This window comes from Ahaetulla prasina, chromosome 3, assembly GCF_028640845.1.
Source record: "Ahaetulla prasina isolate Xishuangbanna chromosome 3, ASM2864084v1, whole genome shotgun sequence".
NCBI classification, from domain to species: domain Eukaryota; kingdom Metazoa; phylum Chordata; class Lepidosauria; order Squamata; family Colubridae; genus Ahaetulla; species Ahaetulla prasina.
In genome coordinates, this window is record NC_080541.1 from 53,074,124 (window position 1) to 53,081,187 (window position 7,064).

The following is a 7,064-nucleotide window of genomic DNA, read 5'->3' on the forward strand; positions in this document are numbered from 1 at the left end:
CACTAACACGGACAATAACATGATGTGGCTCCTTCAGTTTAACTGACACAATGCATAAGATCATAAATACCCCTTCTGTTGTTTCTCTTGAGGTTCTATTTGCAACGGTCGTTGAGGGAGATGGTTCTAGAAGGCAGTTGGCAGCTTAAGGCTCTGAGGTTTCTACTCTGTCATAAAGCACACCCGGGAGCTCTTGATAACAGACTATGATTATTACTAAAGGAAACCTGATGGATAACATCAGTTGAGATCTTCCTGTTATAAATATTTTCTGTCAAGTAACATTAGCAAATAGATTCTTATCAGCTGGATACATTATAAATGTCTTAGATAGAGAGTTAGTGGATATATATTTGTCTGCCTGCCTGCCTGCCTGCCTGCCTGCCTGCCTGCCTGCCTGCCTATCTATCTATCTATCTATCTATCTATCTATCTATCTATCTATCTATCTATCTATCTATCTATCTATCTATCTATGTATCATCTACCTGAATTTAGAAACCACCTATCTCCCTCACAGAATGACTCAATCAGAATATGCTTTCATTGTAGATATATCCACAGTGATAGTGAAGAACATGCATTTATAAATATTATCCAGGAATTCAGCTTAGTTTTTCAAAGATTATTTACTATTTCTATTAAAAGTGTAGCATCCTCTAGTCCCATGATGGCAAACTTATGGCACACATGCCAGAGGTGGCACGCAGAGCCCTCTCTGTGTGCACGCACCGTCGCCAGCTGCTCTTCCAGGTTCCATCACATGCATGCGTGCTCTGGCACGCATGCCAGTTTCAGCACTTGGTGCCAAAAAGGTTAGCCGTCACTGCTCTAGTCTATAACCTATTCCAGAAAAACCAATATGTGTAGTTTTGTTATGGCTCTATAGAAAGAGATACTGTCCAGCTTGGACATATACAGTATATCATTAATAGGATGTTGCTGCATAATATATATAATATATACTAGCTGGATACCCATGCTTCGCTAGGAAACTATTTAATGGGGTTGATAAATTGACACTTAAAGCTTGAAAATTAATAAGTAGTTAAAAAAGTGACTGTATTATTTTGTTAGAGACGGTAAGCTACGTTTCTGTTACAGATGAAGGCATTATTGTAAGTGAAACAAGAATAAAATAGATAGGCTTAAGCCCTTCAGTCCCAGCAGCAGCCGTGGCTGTTTTGTCTACGTAGCCAGGCTAATAAGTTGCATAGCATAGACTTTCAATTCGTCTCTCAGATGAATTGCTCAGGACCTCCCTGTAAACAACATTCCTGGTTTTGCTCTCTGGCTGGAGGATGACCAGGCTGTCAGGTGAACTGACTCTGGAGCATGCCACATAGCCAAGGGAGCCAAGGGAGAAAGAGTCACGTGTCAGATGCACACCAACCACCTTCAAAGTCTCTCCCTTTGCCTTATTGATGGTGATGGCATAGCAAACCTTAATGGGGAATTGTAGACATTTGAACTCAAAGTGGTAGTCTGATGGTGGCGAGACACAACAGATGGGATCAGAGGAATTCGGGGTATGAAAACGGTTTCTCCCTGATTGACGCCTGTGAAAATTGTGGCTTTGATTACGTGTTTGTACAGAGTCTTCACCTGAAGCCTGGTGCCATGGCACAGTTTCAGAGAGGTTAGATTATATAACAGCATGATTGGAGTGCTAACCTTGAGATAGAGGACATGAGGGGTCACTTATATTCTTGCATAAATACAATTGTCTATTAAAACTTTTAGTATAGATCTGAAAACAGCCATTCAGCATCCTTTCTTAAAGCGGTTGTGCAATCACACCAACCTATTGATCTTCATGGGAATAGTCCTAAAATCACAAAGACTATTCAATTCTTACATTCTTTCTCTACCTCTAGAAATCACTATTTAATACAGTTGCAGATCATAAGTAACAATATTTCTTTAAAATTTCAAATCATAAAAAACAAGTTTCTTGTCCAAAATCTTGTTAGTCCACTTGTATTCTTGTTTAGATGACAAAGTTCTCTGCTTAAATCTTCAGTTAAGAGGAAGACATCCAAAGTCCTTTCTTGAAGCAGTCATGCAATCGTACCAGCATCTCAATCTTCATGAAAATAGTCCTAAAACAAAAGCTATTCAGGTCTTACTTTTCTTCCTCTGCCTCTAGATGTCATTCTTTAATACAGTTGCAGACCACAAATAACTAAGTAGCCATTTTAAGTAGCAATTAAGTTTCTTCTTGTTTCTTAAAAGTCAATTTTCTAGTCCAGAATCTTTTCTTAAAAGCCTTTTAAAGCCACATTAAAATTATTTTAAAATCTCAAAAATCAATTTCTTACTTTCATTTTTCATCTATCTTTAAATATTTTTTGAATTACGGTCGCAATTAACACAATGTCCATTTTATAGAGCACTGCACACCAGAACAACTAGACACAAGAACAGTTTTTTCCCGAAGGCCATCACTCTGCTAAACAAATAATTCCCTCAACACTGTCAGACTATTTACTGAATCTGCACTACTATTAATCGTTTCATAGTTCCCATCACCAATCTCTTTCCACTTATGACTGTATGACTATAACTTGTTGCTGGCAATCCTTATGATTTATATTGATATATTGATCATCAATTGTGTTGTAAATGTTGTACCTTGATGAACGTATCTTTTCTTTTATGTACACTGAGAGCATATGCACCAAGACAAATTCCTTGTGTGTCCAATCACACTTGGCCAATAAAATTCTATTCTATTCTATTCTATTAATTTCTGAAAAAATAAACCATGCCTTCCCTTTGTCTCCGTTTGTTTTCCTTTTTTCACTTATCCCATTTTAATAGTTTCTTTAATTTTCTTCTAATCACAAATTTCAGGGGATAGAGGGATTTAAAGTTTTCCATTAAAGTCTAAAATAAAGTTCTCTTTGACTTCTTTTTCTTATTTCTTTTATATCTTGAATAGTCCATCAAAACTTCCAAGGGTCTCCAAACATACTTAATTAAGAGATGTTTATTTCCTTTCTTGATTAATTAGAGCTCTTAAATTCTGTTCCAAGCCTTCTCTTCATAGTTTAAGTATTTTTTAAATTGATTCTTTCCATTGGTTAGGGCTCTAGACTTCCATTTCAAGCCCTCTTTTCCAAAGTTTAGGATATCCTTAATTTATTTCCTTCTGTTTTCTGTTTCCATTAAATTTAGCCGCTAATTCCAGTTTTCTTCAATGCTTGCGCTTTAAAAAAAAAAATTTATTGCTCTGTGAGCTGATGCCAACTCACCCAGCTTTGACATTCAGTTCTTTAAAAATGCTTCTTCCTCCTGCTTGATTCTTGTGGCTGTCTCCAACTTTGTAGTGGCTGATGTCGGCTGCCATTCCTCCCCAATGGGTCAAGGGAAAAAGACTGGGGCTACAGGGAGTTTGCTACCTCCCTGATCGCTCCGGCAGCTCCCCCATTCTTCACTGCCACTTCGAGGCAGCTATGGTCCGCAGCAGACCCCCATTTCAGGGGGGATTTTGGCGCTTATCCCGGAGCTATCGGGGTGAGCAACCGTTCTGTCGCAACGCTGGCCACACCTCATCCAATCTATTTTATAGTTGTTTCAATTACAATAATGTCTTCATCTGTAACAGAAACTTAGTTTACTGTCTCTAACAAAATAATACAGTCACTTTTTAAACTACTCATTAATTTTCAAGCTTTAAGTATCAATTTATCAAGCTTCATCACATAGTTTCATAGCGAAGCATGGGTATCCGGCTAGTATAATATATATTATATATATTCTCTCTCTCTCCCTCTCTCTCTCTCTCTCTCTCTGAATAACACCAATAAGGATCTCTCCTAAACTGAATTACGACAGAGGTTGAAAATTCATAAATATTCCATGCGTATTGCTGGTGCATTTCCAAAAATAACACTGCAGAAATATTGCTGGGAGCATGGTAGAAGATAAGTATGTGTAGAAAAACTTTAGATGGTTTGTACATCTCTTAATATAACTTCCCAATATAAATTCCAAGACATTTGGGAGATACCAAATAAGATACTTGTAATAGAATTAACTGATTAATCATTATTATTTAGCAATTACTAACTAGGAATAATTGTTCTCCCAATCCAAGCTTTCTATTGTGATTTATAATCTCAGTCATACTCACATTATCTTTTTATAACTTTCCCCCCCAATTTATACTGCACCAAAAGAAAGGTGTTAAAAATGGCTAAAGGTAAGAATGTAGTTTTTAAATATAAATTGAACTGTAAAAACACACTGGAAAAATATTTAAACCAAAAAATCTTTAAGTATAGTCATGAATTGGCCAATGCCATATATAGTCCTTACTTACTTACAACCCCAATTGAGCCCTAAATTACCTTTGATAAACAAGATAAGTGAATTTTAGTGTATTTTATGACCTTTCTCTACACAGTTGTTAAGTTAATCACGGCAGCTATTAAGTTAGTAGCACAGTTGTTAATCAAATCAGGCTTCCCCAAAGACTTTGCTTGCCAGAATATCTCAAAAAGTGATCACATGACCCAGGACACTGCAACTGTCTTAAGTACATGCCAATTGCCAAGCATCTGAATTTTGATTCCGTGACCATGGGGATGCTACTATAATGGGAAGTGTGAAAAATGGCCATAAATCAATATTTTCTGTGCCATTGTTATTTCAAACAGTCACTAAACAGTCTAAGTTGAAGACTATCTCTTCATCTCACTCTTTTTTGTTTTTTATACCATTCTGATTCTCTACTTTCCATTATTATAGTAGCTGCTTCTTTTTAACAGTTTCCTCAAAAGAATAATCTCGCATATGCATTTTGGCATTATTTAAATCAAATGCTTTGCACTCTCTTAAGATGTTGCATTTCTTCCTACTGGAAGCATTTCTGGATTGTCGGTCTGGAAGCTTTCCCCTGGTGACAGGTTAGGTGGTGATAGGGTATAGATAGGGCTTGAGATGATAAAGCTACATTGCACATGATTCAATCCTTGACTTAACCTGATTGTCTAGGTTTAACCCTCAAAAATAAAATAGAATAGAATACAGCTGGAAGGGATCTTGAAGGTCTTCTAGTCCAACCTCCTGCTCAAGCAGTAGAACCTATACTATTTCAGATTAGTAGCTGTCTAGTTTCTTCTTAAAAACCTCCAGTGATGGAGCACCCACGATTTCTGGATCACTTGTTAATTGTCTTCACTGTTAGGAATTTTCTCCTTAATTCCAGGTTGCTTCACTCTTTGGTTAGTTTCCAACCATTGTTTCTTTCCTGCTTTCTAATGCTTTGTAGAATAATTTGATCCCCTCTTTGTGGCAGCCCTCAATTACTGGAATACTGCTATCATGTCTCCCCCAATTCTTCTTTTCTTTAGACTAGCCAAACCCAAATCCTGCAGCCATCCTTTATATGTTTTAGTCTCCAGGCCTTTGATCATCTTAGTTGCTTTTCTCTGAACTTTTTCCAAGGTCTCAACATCTTTTTTGTAGTATGGTGACCAAAATTGGTTGCGGTGTGGTCTTATTAGGGTTTTATAAAGTGATACTAGTACTTCATATCAGGGGTGAAATCTAAAAATCTAAAAATTTTCCCTACCGGTTCTGTGGGCGTGGCTTAGTTGGTGGGCGTGGCTTGGTGGTCAGATGACTGGGTGGGCGAGGCCAATAACAATAAATAATAAAAATAATAAAATATACAAAACAATAAGAGGTACCAAAAACCAACTTTCACACTTTAAACACACACAACACAACACAACTGACTCACACACTATGTAAAAGCAGCTGCACTTCACCCAAAATGGCCCCTGCAACAAGCAGGAACCTCACACAGCCACAAAAAGCTCAAAAACCAACTTTCACACTTTACACACACACAACACAACACAATACAACTGACTCACACACAATGTAAAAGCAGCTGCACCTCACCCAAAATGGCTCCTGCAACAAGCAGGAACCTCACACAGCCACAAAAAGCTCAAAAACCAACTTTCACACTTTACACACACACCCCACAACACAAGTGACTCACTCTCTCTCTCTCTCTCTCTCACACACACACAAAATGCCACATACAGCTTTGTGAGATTTTGTGTGTTTGTGTAGTTAGAGTGAAACACTACAGAAACACACCAAATCTCAGAAAGCTGCACAAATATTTTATTTTATTATTTTATTTTATATATATTTTTTAGATCAGGGGTCTCCAACCTTAGTAACTTCAAGGTTTGTGGACTTCAACTCTCAGAGTTCCTCAGCCAGGAAAGGTGGCTGAGGAACTCTGGGAGTTTAAGTCCACAAGCCTTAAAGTTACTAAGGTTGGAGACCCCTGTTTTAGATAAAAGCAGCTAAATTTAAAACTTCCTTAACTTTAAATTGCTGTCTAAAAAACCCCAACTCTTTAAAAAAAACCAATTAACTATTTTTAATAGTTTTCTTACCCAATTGGAGGCAGGCAGATTGAGTTGCTCACTGAGGAGATGGATTGCAGGCAGGCAGATTCAGTTGCTAGCTGATACAACTGATTGCAGCAGCCAAAGCAAAGCAAATAAGCAGCAATTAAGTAAGTGGGGATGGAGCAATTGGGTTGGCATGGGTGGGGGGCTGTTGCAAGAGGTTGTAAAAAAATGATTTTAAAAGCCTGTGATGATCAGGAAACTCAGCTGGGATCGCCAGAGGAAAAAAAGATTTTAAAAGGCTCCTCTGACGATCCCAGCTGAAGTTGCCTGATCGCAGCCCAGAACCTCTTGTTTGAACAACCTCTTTGGCTGAAGAGCTTGTAGAAAACATGTTTTTTAAGGGTTCTGGTGATCAGGCAACTGAGCTGGGATCGCCAGAGGAGCCTTTTAAAACTTCTTTTACAACCTCTTCGGCTGAAGAGGTTGTTAAAAAAAGAGTTTAAAGGGTTCTGATGATTGCAGATGAGCTGCGGATCACCAAAGGCTTTTCTTTACTTTTAAAGGCATTTTTTCGGCTGAAGAAAAACTACTTTTAAAAGTAAAAAAAAAACCTTCTGATGATGGCACGGCTCAGCAGGGGCAGGGGGCAGGGGCAGGGATTTTTGCTACCGGTCCTCC